The following is a 13,439-nucleotide window of genomic DNA, read 5'->3' on the forward strand; positions in this document are numbered from 1 at the left end:
CAGATCACGGATAGCTGCAAGCCAGCCAGCAAAGGGGAATGCGCACAAAAGCTAGCCACGATTTTCCAATTTCGCGTTCCCGCATCCTTGGCTGGCAAATAAAAGTAAAACACGCTAAACAAAATATTACTTGTGGCTTTATTTTTATGCCAACTCAGGCGCTTTATTAATGCCGAAAAATGATTGCGGCGTATGCAAGTAGAAACGTAAATAATTTTTTTAAGAAACAACCAAGCACGCACACACACACACACACACATATTTACAAGCACATTATTCAAACCAACTTCAGACGCAGGGCCTTCAAAACCAAATGCAGGCCAAAAAACGCTGACCAAAAAGGTGAAAATTAGAAATATAAATAGACTGACAAAAGTGATGGGCAGAAATTGCACATCAAAAAACAACTACAAAAATTCCTGCCCAAATCATCCGACTGCACAATACTCTCTTCTCACTTATATAAGGGATCTAAACAGCCACAGACATTGAAGTGGAAGTCGCAAGATTATGTCTTTCCAGTTCCCATCAGTAATTCAACAAATCATATTGTGTTCTCATACAATCAATAATTATCCATATTGTAACTATAAAATAATCTGTAAAAAAGTTGACGTAGGGGTGGAACTCTGTGTATTAAAAGTATTCTTATATTTATCTACATAAAATATAACTAGTAACCCAACAATGCGGAAGGACTTGTACAAATATTTTTCATCGAAATTATTTCCCTCACACGGCAGGCTCATAACATCAATATACTCGTTTTTCCAATTCAAGAGGAGTATAAAAAAGGCACAACAAGCAAAAACTGCTTGCTAAGCCTATTGCGATCATGAAAATATGAATTTAATTTTACTGCCATAATTTGCTGTAAAAAACATAATTTACCCAACAGCAAGCGCACCACCAGGCAGCCAAATGCGAAATGTGAAATCCTTGCCAGAATGTAATGAATTCGAATACCTGTGCGCTGCGCCCAATACCAGCTCAGGTGTAAGGCGGGCGCCCCGCTGGCGACAGCGCCCAAATGTGCAGGCCACATGGACACACATACACATAGAAACACACACATACAGGCAGACAGCAGCCGCAATAGGCACGCATTGTGAGCCACAAGCAAGCGGCTTGTGTTGTTTACTCGTTCTGCAGCTGCTGCTTGTAAATTGTCATTCAAATCTGCCGTTTTACCCCGCAGCGGCGCCCTTACGGGTAGCTGGTCGTTGGGAATTAGGTGGGCAGGGTGTGGCGGAAGGGAGCTGTAGCCGCTGAAGCAGTTTACTGCAAAATTGTATTTGCGACAGCAATTTTGAGCGATTTGCGTTTAACAGCGCTCAATGTGGGTGTGTATGGTGTGTGCGGTATGTGCGGTGTGTGCTGTGTCATTCATTATTTTCAATTTTTCAATTCACAAACTTTTTTCAGCTACTGTTGAATGTGTGGCTGAGTTTTTGCCCTTGCCTCGCCAATTTTCGTAAATATTCAAATTTATTATGATTTTCATTTAATTTTTTGCGCTGCTCACACTTCAGCCAGACACCGGCGCAGGACATGGCTCAAGTAGAGTTTTAAACTTTGCAGGAGTTGGTTCGAATTGGATTGGATTTGCGCAGCAGCCATTTCGATTATTACATGTAAATTCTTTCTTTTTTTATTTTTTTGCTGTAACCGTCTACATTTGTTGCTGTCACAAACTTTGCTGCTGCTGGCCAAGTTTTATATTTCAGTTGTGGCGTCCGACGTAAAGTCAATTAGCGCAATTGATCTGTAAATTCCTGGAAATGCGAAAGTCTCCAAATTATTTATTAGCCTCGCAACGGCGGTAGCATAAGCCGGCAAATTGTTAAGTGGCTCCACGTGCTGGGACTTAGTGACTAAATATTGAAACGTGGTTGGGATCAGGCCATCTTCTACAACCAAAATTTTGCACTTGAATTGTGCGGCAAAATTTTAAACGAGCCCTGGGGATTACCTACTATCTGTTGGTTAAAAACATAACTTAAATGCTTTTTGAATGAATTTCTCATGTTATCTTTAAGAAAATTTAATTGAAACTCGATGGTTCGAACCCTTACTCATACTTCTCACAATGATTGAGCGGATTTTATCGAACTTATGTGACAACGTTGGATGTATTTCATTTAGTTATCAATTTGGCTTGGCTGTCGGTAACAAAGCGTACACATTTCTCTGGCTTCAATCCTTTTGGCCAAATGCCCATAAAAAACTGTTACATTAATCATTTCCAACCGACAGCAGCGACCGCAGCAGCAGCAACAGCAGCTGACTGTGTCAAGGCGCTTTGTTGTAGCTCTTCCCGTCTAGCAACCTGTCATAAGTTATTAACAAGACGAGCTCGAGTCGGCCCACATACGGTATGGCAATTCACCAAGTCCTGCCACGCGCCTACCCGAAACCCCATCTACATCTTGTCTATTTCAAGAGGAATACGTTATGGCTTCTGTTACATTTGCAGTTTTGCTGGAAAAAATTTCAAGTTCGCTGCATTTTATGTTATGGTGAGATAGTCGTCGACACTGTCATACCCCAAATTATGACCACTCGGACACAATTTACTGGCACTGTGCCAAGGACGCTGACGTAGCCCTTGTGCCTGACAGTTCATTGGAATTTTCATTAGGGTTACAAGTGTGCCGCCATTGAGACGGCAATGACGGCCAACGCAGCGAACACTGCCAACCGACGCGACTCGACTCAGACGGTGACCTTTCACAAAACCTAATGGACACACGCATCTAACTTAAGACCATGCCGACTGTCCTCTTTTTGCTTTTGGCAGATTTTAAAAGTCACCATTGGAAATTGCCAAAGCCAAAAAGTCAACTTGAGACCGAACAAATCACCCAATGTATAATGCACACCAACAATTTACGTGCATTTTTTTTATGGAAAATTATCCACAACAAGACCAAGACATTTCAATTAATTAACATATTTCCTTAATTCAAATTATTCACAATCGATTTTTTGTTCACATATACAAGTTATGAGAATTTCTTTTATCTCTTTCATTCCCAAACTATTGAAATGCAATTTTAAATAATAAAACAAGCAAGAGCACTTTAGTCGGAAGAACGCGACTACGGGATACCCTGAACCTTCTTTTTCCAAAGGGTTAAGAGAAGATATATGCCATACAAACAGCTACATTCCAAACTTTAGCTCTTAAAGTCCAAGAGATATAAAGATGGAAACGAGTCAACTTATCGATAATTTGAAGCAATGTCGGACCTCGTATGTACGGACAGGCAGACGGACATGGCTATTGATGCTGAAAACGAATATATATTCATACTCTATGTCGGAGATGCTTCATTCTGCCTGTATGCCTGTCACATTTGCACAATACCAATTCACCCCTTTTACCCATTTTCATTGGGTATAAAAATACTAGGAAACATAATAAATTCCGCATCGCTTCCTTTATATATTTCAATGCAATTTTTCTCAATTTTATATTATTAAAATTCCATAATCTACGTGCATATGCAAAACTATTAAAGTTTCTTGCTTGACTGCTTGGCTGCTTGGCCGTATAAGCTGAGCGTAGATACCCTAGACTCATTTAAAATGGCTAAAAATGAGATATACTGTGTGTGCGAATGCATTTAACAGGCAGAAGGAAGCAACTAAAATGTCAAAAAGTATATAAATATACTAGCGGGTATAGCCCGGTCTTGCACGTATGGAATTCATTTTCCCAAAAAGCTTTTAATATGATTTTGACACTGATCGGACGGTAAAAAAAACTTTCATGTTCATAACTCTAAAATTATAAGAGCTAGAGACAGATTGAGAATGTATCACCTTCTGTGATCCTTCCCAAGATCGTTATAAAATCGAACCTTCTATCATTTCTTCTTCTTTGGTGTAAGAAGGTTCCCTTGAGTGCCATATTTTAGCCATGCAAGTTTCACAAATATCAGACAATTAACCTCAAAGTCATTCAAGAATGCATATACCATAGAAAAAAACATTAAGAAGAAGAACCAAAGTGTGCAACTAGCGGCTTGCGTGCATGTGTTTGTGTATGAATACATTTGTATAGTAGAAAGTTCCACTGTTTTCGGAGTATCTCGCAGTCGGACCGCCGACAAGAACACTTGGTCAAAATAGTTTGTTTTAGTGCCAATTTTTTTTTTAAAGGGGGGTTGAAAACTTTGTTTTTCGTCCAATCGATTATAAACTCGTTTGTTTAGATCTCATTGAAGACGTTCTTAACCAATTTTAAATTTGTTTAGATCTTAGAGAGAACTCATTGAAGACGTTCTTAGCCAATTTGAAAATTTCATCCGCCAAATGGAAAATTGCCGTTGAAGATTGTAGGAGAAAGTTTTGTTTTTCGTTGTTAAAGAAAACTTAAACTTTTGCAAGTAAAATATTGGGCGTTAAAAGCCAGCCTTGGGTAAGTGTGAAGAATCAACCCAACAAAAAACTCTTTTATGATATATTATGAACATCTTATGAAATTTAAAGCCGTATGCGGCATCAACTTTTAACCCACGTAGCTTCAACTTTTCCACGGCGATAATGGGTGAACCATTTTAAGTGTCCGCCCGGCACACATGGTCAAACAATGTTGCACACTGCCATACTGTTAATAGCTGTTGTTGTTTTTGGTAGCGTTATTGTTGTTGTGGTAATTGCACTTTCGTTGCTTTATGAGCGGCACAGTCGTAAAACATTATGTTCATCATGTTGATGCTTATATGTGTCCTGCTCAGTGATGATGCCACTAGTTTAGACTACCAGCTCCGACAATTTAGTGTTTAATGTTGGACTTTGCATACTCTATCTCTATCGCAATCTCGTTTTCTCTCACTCTCTCTCTCTCCCTCTATCTCTCTATATGTGTTTTTTGCTTTAAACTGTGCAACTGGTTACATAAAATGTTGTAAATTGCAACGCTTGTTAGTCATGCTTTCAGTTTTTTGTTTGATTCTTGTTTGCTTTAAGTGGAAATCAAGAGCTGCATGCAGCATTCCTCATATATATGTATAAATGTGTGCATGTATGTGTTGTATGAACGGAAATGTGCACTTGATGTTTGGCTTTTATTGTTCTTCTGCGGCGCCCACTGTTTAAAATGTAAACTGAACTGAATAGGAATCGCATTTGCCGCTTCAAACAACAAAACAATGCGACAAATATAAATTGTGACGAATGCAAAGGGCATAGTGTGTGTGTGTGTATGTGTGTGTGTATTTTTTGATGGGTGAAATTGTGTGTGTAAGCGTCTCATTATTTTTGGGCGCCAAGCTCTGGAGGCCCGCGTGTAAACAATTACTTCTGTCACAAATGGATTTCCTTTGTTTTATTGAAAACATGTTCAGCCTATTCACACACTCACACACACACACACACACACACACCCATTTCGCACCCATTTGCACATACACCACATGTAAGCCACATTGTTGGTTGAGAAACTATTTCAATTACAGCTGCGCGGCTATGGCGACCTACGCAGAAGCTAGCAGTTACCAGTACACCTATGAGAAAGCGGCCACCTTTCACCACACTCACTTGTATTGTGCCAACAGCAGGCACAACTTATTCCAATAACAAGTGTGTGCGCGTGTGTGCTTGTATGTAGTGTGCCTGAACTAAGGCATTTGCCTTTGCCCCAGCATTGAAATATTTATATGCAAATAAATAGTTTAGCGAGCTCTCAGCTTTGGTTGCGTTGTCATTCAACTTAATGTATACGCACGTATGTGCATACATACATTATTGGATGTTAAGGAGGAGGGTGTGTGCCAACAGCTAAATCGTAAAACACACGCTTACATAGACTCAGACACACACTATCGCAAACACCCCAGCGCACAATTACAACCCCCAGCCATGTGTATTATTGCCCGTTAATTGTGTGTGGCATTCAATTGTAAATCTATTGCACTAGGCGTGGATACACCTTTCTATACACTCTAACGAGCGCCTTCTTAGAGTGAGAGACGAAAAGAAACCGAATTCGCCATGTACCCTACATTTGAATGTGTTTCCCATCTCCCCTAATAAATAAATATTTTTTGCTACATACCTAAGCCTTCACCCAACAATAGAAAAGTAATTAAAACGAAAGAGCAACGATTTGTATAAATGAATGTTACACGATTGTTGTAATGCTAGCCGCGATTATTATAGTATGTATGTATGTATGTTAACCAAAAAAATGTTTGTGCAAGGCCTTGTTACTTGTTGTTTCTATGATTAGTGTGTGTAAGCCTTAAATGGCAAGTCAGATAAGAATTTGTATATTGGGTTAGGTCATGTGTTATGGTAATTAGCTTTAATTAGTAAGCATTTAAGACTGCTTCACATTTGCGTGTCTTCTAACATAATTATGAAATCAATAAGCGCGATACGATAAGGAGCAACATGAACGAACTACTTAGCTTAAGCGCTTATTTGTTTCTAGAATTTATTATCTTAATTGAACATATTTCAAGCTAACACAAGAGCATCTACATACAAGTGTTTAGTTATTAATTCTCACTAAATATACAAGGCTCAACTTTGTGTTCAAATAAATTTAAGATGAACAAAAGCATTTACGTAAATATTCTTATTAAATTTCAAATACTACTGAAAGAAATATCCGAAATTTGTAAGGAGAAGCCCCCTACAATTGATTCAACAGAATAATGAAAAAGCGGACTGCAACAGATAAATTTGTAGAGCTATACTATTTGTGTTTAAAGAATCTTTCAACAAAAATACTTTGAATAACTACAAAACCAAATGTTTTTCCGCTTACTTAGCTAATTCTTATTAATAAAATATTGATAATTTATTATATGTTTGAATTAGCTTTGATAAAATGAAAGGTTAAAAATTCTAGATTTTTTAAATTCTTTAATTCAAATAAATTATAGAGTATTATAGAATTGCACACTCATTAGCGTGTACGATATTGTATATTCACAAGGAGCAAAAGAATGTTTTATAATCCTATATATGGTTGGAATCCAACATCCAAAATCTATAACTATAGCTGATAAAATCATAAGATATGGCTTATATATATGGATATCTAGATAAATTGATAAGAATAAAAAGGTGCTTATACAATAACTTGATTTTCCACCGACTACAGATATATGATTTATTGACGGAATGAAAAAGACATACAGACAGACAAGCAAGGGCGCATCGCTGAATCGGGGGTATACAAATTATAATAACCTGTTCAGGTGTATATATATTTAGATGACTTAATTTGATACGCAATTCATTTATATTTTTGAAAATCTCTACATATACGCGTCTCATACGAAAAACAATTTCGGGAAAAGTCCGTGAAAAACATGCATTTGCATCAAAAGTAAATATGAGCTTGGTATACAGTAACTGCGCATAAACATAGTTACGCTGTTGACTTTCATTACCTTGCGTAAATAGAGAGAAAGTCATTAAAAATTTTAATGAAGAAAGTTTTTTTCTTTTGTTTCCGGCATCGTCATCGTCATCTTCAACAGCGTTGTCATTTTAGCCACCGCTTTAATTTTCTATTTAAATTTTGTTTTGTCTGCAGCTTTTCGCTATATGCTCGCATATTGTTAATAACAATCAAGCTCAGACAAGGCAAGCCAAGCTGCGCAGCTCCAACCACTGGCTGCAGCCCTGGTGCTCGGTGGCTGGCGCCTGGTGTATGATTTATTAGAACGATAAAATGATTAAATTATAATTGATTTAAATAATAAGTCAGTAAGGCACCGTTAGTCAACACCAGACAGATGCTGTTGACGCCAACTAGCAACACTTCACCTGACAGTTCGCGAAGGCGCCGTAATAATTTGCCTGTTTTTGAAAGTATTTTATTTCTGTCAATGCCAAAAGTTAGCCGAGGGCCACAATGTTTACTTAGGCGGCACCCTGGCCAACACCAAGAGTGAAAACTTACTAATTTATGCTAAATAGTCAACAACGCAGGCGACTAGAGCCATTGCCGTCGTACAACATGGCGTATGATTAACCTAAATGTTATACTTGTCGTCGCTGTCGACTTGCCGACTTGCTGTCTGTCCTGCTGCCAAACGTCGTTTTATATTTAAATGGCAAAACTAGAAAATAAAAAATAACGCTCATGGCTTTGAATACGGAAAAAAGGTCTTCGGTCCCAATGCGTCCTTGTGCGTTTGTTTATTTCGCCCATTCAAAAGGGCAACTAATTTGCGAGCAATAATACTATCCCCAAATACAGGCAAAATGTCAGATTTTGATAAACAACCTTCAACTCATATTTCGAAATAAATATAGCAATATTTTGAGCATGTTGTTCAATTAAATTTTCAGTAAATCTTAGAAGCTTCAATCCACTGAAATGCCCCTATAAACAGCTTTAAGAACACGCTGAACAAATAAGCCCATATTCATTTTCACACACTTAAAACGCACCGTTTGCAGACTGTGGCTCCTTCCTCCTGGGGATCTCTGCTGCAGTACACCAGCAGCTCTTGTTGCTCTTCCTGTCGATTGCAATTTCTTGTTTCACTGCGTGCGGCTGTTGTTGGGATTTTTTCTTGACGTTTCTGTAGCCTGTAGTTGTTGCTGGTTTCGTTGGTATTTTCGAGTAATTTTTCTTATATATTGCTTGGTATCCTGTCGCTTGTGCTCGTGTGGTGCTTGCTACTCGCGTTGCGGTCGAAATTGAATTTCACTTGGAAAATATATTAGCATGATTAATCACATAACGAAGCAGCCTCCTCTACTCAGAGACAGCTGAACCGAATACACACTGGGCGAACATTAAGTGAAGTATTCTTAGCTTGTTCTTTTAAGTAGTTTTAAACGAGATCCTTCTTAATTGCTTTTTTAATTGATATCTTTTTGATATTCTTTAACTTTTAAATTACTGAAGTTTGCTTAAACAAAAAGCTAATATACAAATATATGCATAAACATTATCTTATAAATTCAATTTAATTAATTGCCGTAGCATAGTATGCACATATGTATATTTGATTAAAATAGGGTTTCAAATCCAAAGGTTCAATATGAGTAAACCAACAATAACTCTATAAAAACGGTTCTTAAATACCTTTTACTCTAAGCTTCAGCTTATTTCTTTTAAATTAGACGATTTACATGAATTCATCTTTTCTTGCTTAATTACACTTGTTTAGGTATACCCTAAATACCATTTAAATTATTTAATTGCAAAGGATTTTGGGTATAAGATAAACACCTGTTTTTTCAGTTGTTTACAAGGAATTTACCATATAAAATTATTTAACTGAATTAAAATTTATATATATTTTTTTTGAAGGAGTAGATTTTTAAAGTTATTTTCACAATTATTATTTGTAAAACATACAAATATTGGCACCAGCTAATTTTATTTTGAAATATTTACGAAAGTATTTCGAAATTGTATTATTTGTTTATTATTTAACTGACGCTACACCAAATTTTTAATATTTTTAAATTACAGTTAGAGTTACTTTAAGCGAGTTTTAGCTTTATTCGTTCATTCGGCTGTGATGCGAATATATTCAAAAATGTATTTTGCAATCGCGAACTAGGTATCAACGCGTTGTGAACGTCACTGATGTAACTAACGCGAGTGAATAGCTTCAAAAACAACACGAAACTTGGCACAAGCAGCGGCGACAGGACGTGCCACGACAACGAATAACAGTGCCGACAGCAGCGTGGACAACGACAACAGCGACGGTGTTCGACTTCGTGCTTGGCACTGAATGATGAGCCCAAACAGTTGCTGGCATTAAAGAACCTCAAATCGTGGCGCGCAACCAAACACGAGGACGATGATGGCAGCTCAGCCTGCAAGAAGCTACCATCGCACAGTTCGTACGGCAACACACATATAAACACGCGCACACACATACGCATTAACACACACTTATATTTATTGCAGCGACCCTCTGCTCACTTTTCACAGCATACTTCTGTGCGCTGCGCTCGGCTACAACGCGAGCGCCGGCAAAGCACACAGCTGACGAATTGGCGCCAAAAATGTTGTTGACCAATGCGCAGGCGCGAAACTGTTATACACTTGATGCAGGAAGCTCGTCGCACAGTTAGAGTCAGGACCGTTTCAGCGCAAAAGTGCGCCTTGTTGTAAAATTACGCTTTAAAAAAGTTTAAAATAAACTGCCTATGGCTTGGAATATTTGCAATATAATCTCTATTACTACGTATACTAACATTTAATGGCCAAGGCATTTTTTTTGATTCTAAGCTCTGCTTCAATCTTTATATAGCTACCATCGTTAATGAATACTAACTATATATCTAGCATTCATTTCTTAACTGAATTAATAACTTCTTTTTCTAATTTTTCCTGTGTTTTCTTTTTATACCCTGAACCCATTAAAAATGGGTATAAGGGTATATTGTATTTGTGCAAAATCCAAATGTATGTAACAGGCACAAGGAAGCATCTCCGACCCCATAAAGTATATATATTCTTGATCAGCATCAATAGCCGAGTCGATCTAGCCATCTCCGTCTGTCTGTCCGTCCGTCCGTTCATCCGTATGTATGCAAGGATCGAAGAACCTATAAGAGCTAGAGACTTGAAATTTTAGATGTAGGTGCTCCTAGTGCCTGCGCAGATCGAGTTTGTTTCCGATAATCGATAACTTACTCCGTTTCCAGGCAATCGATAAGAATCGATATCGATATCCTGTATTTTGGGCAATTTTGGTAAATAATAAGAGCTAGAGTCACGAAACATGATATGTTGCTTCTAAAATATAATATAAATATGCATTTGATGTTGGAAGAAGAGGGTTCAGGGTATCCCCTAGTCGTGAGCTCCCGACTAGAACCTCTTACTTGTTTTAAATTGAACAGAAATCTGATTTACTTGTTTTCTGCCTATGTCGTAGGCAACAGGTGCTTTTCAATTTGAGCGAAAACTATGACATGCTCAGGATTCTGTATAAGTTTTCATACATGATGTACTATGTACTGCTGCCTGGCAACATTGATCGGCAGAGATTGATTGACTCCAATTATTTCTAAATACTAAGCGTAACCAACACTCACCGTCGCAATCAATTTATTTATACTAAATTCGATTGGGGCTTCCATCTGTAAAAATATTGAAGGGTTCGTGAAGATACACGACTAATTTCCTATATAGTCAAGAACTAAGGTGGGTAATTCGTATTCATATTTACTACTTTAAACTTTTAAATACTTATCGTAAATTACATTTTGTTAATTTAATGTCAACTAAGTTTCCTCCTGCTGAAATTCACAGCCAAAAATGTGACATAAGCAAGTGCACTGAACGGTATTTAACAAGTAAGAGATTCTAGTGGGGAGCTCCTGACTAGGGGATACCCTGAACCCTCTTCTTCCAACATCATATGCATATATATATTCTATTTTAGAAGCTGTATGTCAAGTTTGGGGACTCTAGCCTATTATTATTTACCAAAATTGCCCAAAATACAATTTTGAAATTTCAAGTCTCTAGCTCTTATAGGTTCTTCGATCCTTGCGTTCATACATGCGGATGGACGGATGGACGGACAGATAGACGGACATGGCTAGATCGACTCAGCTATTGATGCTGCTCAAGAATATATATACTTTATGGGGTCGGAGATGCTTCTTTCTGCCTGTTACATTCATTTGGATTTTGCACAAATACAATATACCCTTATACCCATTTTTAATGGGTTCAGGGTATAAAAAGTTGTTAAACAAACTTTCAAATTAAACACACGGGTGCTTAAATTGTGCAGATGCCTTTCAGACATACAAGCAGGCAGACAGACACACACACATACTGGAGATGGTACAGTAGGTTGACGTGTGAAGCTTAACAGTAAAGTTCTTGTGCTTCCCTTAGCGTTTATTGCATTCTGCACGTGTTAATTCCGTTTTCATTATAATGCCCATGGCACGGCAAAGGTGTGAAAAGCCCAAAATGAATATGCCTTTGTAAGTTGCTTTTGCGCAAAGTCCATAAAATTTGTCTATGAATATTATTTACTAATAATTATTCGAATACGCTTGTAGAGAATATAATAAATAATATAATACGGAATCAGGTTCACGGTTCATATTATAATTATTGGGCAAGTTTTCCGCTCTGGTTAAGCAAGAGGCGTATCTGAAACCCTTTCCGATTTATCACTGTCATTTAATTTTTTTACTAGGCATAAAAGACTTTTATTTTTCTAGATATTCTGACGAAATTCACCAACTCTCAACAAATCAGTATCAAATCAGGCTGCTATATTATGTGGCTCATGCACAACAATTGGTAGACCGAAAACGATTATATTCAAGCATCGCTTGCAGAAGGGTATTGAAGCTTTGGTTACCAAGCATCTTTTTATACCTTAATGTGAGAATGGACAGCTTTAAAATGGAACACATAGAGCCCAAAAGGAATAAGGAAAGTTATTAGTGGCTTATCGTTTATAACATACAAATATTTGTTAGTTAACTGACGGCTGAATCCGATACTGATTTGTTATATTAAGCGCTGTTTATTGCGCGCGTTGAATGAACGATATTTCAAGCGTCAGAAGCTACGTCTTAATAATGCGTCTTCCTAGCGTTTAAGGATAAATTTTACGCTTGTCGAGATGTTTATAAAATTTGATAAAAAAATAAGTTTTTCACTTGGCATGTCGCAAGCAAATTCCATCTACACGACCAAATTCCATCTAGACTGAAAACATCTTTTTGTGGCATTTGCATAGAAATTTAAAAAAATGTATCATAATTCGATAATGCTTTGAGAAAATGTCAACCATTTCACAACTTTTAAACATCGTTCACAGGCACAAGCATTTCGATGGGCTTAAAAATTTGAGCCTGATTTAGAGCCGAGGTTTAGTGAGACCTGGTGCAACAGACCAAAAAGAAAAATATGAAAAGTGAAAACAGGAAGGCAAAAAACAGAAATCCGGCGTCCCATACAAATGAAATGGATTTAAAATGCATAACATCAATTATAAAAAGTTTTCTTAATTTTCTCAAGTTCATAATTCAAATTGAGGTTCACACGCATGCAAGCTCTTTCAAAGGCAAGCAGCAGCAAGGACAAAAGGCAAAAACTTGCCAGGGAGAACACGCACATGCATACTCATACACATACACACCAACACACAAATACACAAATACATGCGCACATCGTGTGCATTTGTTTATTCCTCGATTGCGTACAAACATTTACATTTGCAAAAGACATGCTAAGAGCATTGCCGGCACCAGGAGCAGCTGCCGTTGCAAATGTGTGTAAAAATTGTGCCTGCATCCAGCTGCATCTCCAGCTCCGTCTCTATTTTGATGGTGCAACTGGCATTTGGGATCTGATGGGAAGCAGCACACATTTTATATGTAAATTTACCACTTCTTCAGAAAATTATTCAAATTACTTGCAAAAAGTCAGAACGCAGCTGAAATCAATGCAAGCGGAAGTG

At 37.5% G+C, this 13,439-nt stretch overlaps 1 protein-coding gene across 4 annotated transcripts in view; it reads right to left on the reverse strand.

Moving 5' to 3' along the window:
• The window catches only part of Dop1R2 (dopamine receptor 2), a 48,670-nt gene extending 38,931 nt beyond the window's left edge, over positions 1 to 9,739 (reverse strand). For 2 of the 4 annotated variants that reach the window (XR_011416137.1, XM_070207125.1), the window contains exon 1: positions 8,422 to 9,738. The gene's annotated coding sequence lies outside the window, so the exon portion shown is untranslated. Of the gene's footprint in view, positions 1 to 8,421 lie in introns of all 4 variants that reach the window. The other 2 variants (XM_032432914.2, XM_070207124.1) reach the window with 2 other exon arrangements.
• Between the last annotated feature and the right edge of the window lie 3,700 nt (positions 9,740 to 13,439).

This window comes from Drosophila virilis, chromosome 2 (assembly GCF_030788295.1).
Source record: "Drosophila virilis strain 15010-1051.87 chromosome 2, Dvir_AGI_RSII-ME, whole genome shotgun sequence".
Lineage (NCBI taxonomy): Eukaryota > Metazoa > Arthropoda > Insecta > Diptera > Drosophilidae > Drosophila > Drosophila virilis.